We start from the raw sequence: 505 nt of genomic DNA on the forward strand, positions 1-505 counted from the left end.
AAGAACTTGCAAGGCCTTTTGGCGCCCATTTAACTGCAGCAACAGAAAGATCCTACTTTCTAAATCATATTGCCAACATAAAGCATGCTCGACGGAACCAGGAATGGATTATGAGAGCCATTTAGTTCTGGTACCTAAGAGCTCTGAATAGAGACAGCAAATTTTTGCACCCGGGCTAATTTCTCAGTTTTCTCAGGACCTCCAAAATTTATTTTTAAACAGTGCTCATGTTTTTCGCTAGGGGTGTATATATGTTTGTGTGTGTGTGACATACAGAGAGCATGGCTAGCTTGAAACAGGCAAAACTTGTGGCTCCTTCAAAAGGGGTCTTCTTTTTTTTAAAAAAAGGGGAAGCATCCATTTCTTTCTTCTGTCAGATCTCCGCCATATATGAAATACTGTACAGGCATCAGCGCTAACCATGAGGACGGAAGCCTCGATCGGCGCTAGGGGGCGCTCGCGGCCCCTACACTCCACAAGCCCGAGCGCCCTCCCTTTCTGGGTG

Source organism: Python bivittatus, unplaced genomic scaffold, assembly GCF_059951505.1.
Source record: "Python bivittatus isolate LINGU-HERP-01145 unplaced genomic scaffold, Pbiv_v1 ctg000700_np1212, whole genome shotgun sequence".
Classification (NCBI taxonomy): Eukaryota; Metazoa; Chordata; class Lepidosauria; order Squamata; family Pythonidae; genus Python; species Python bivittatus.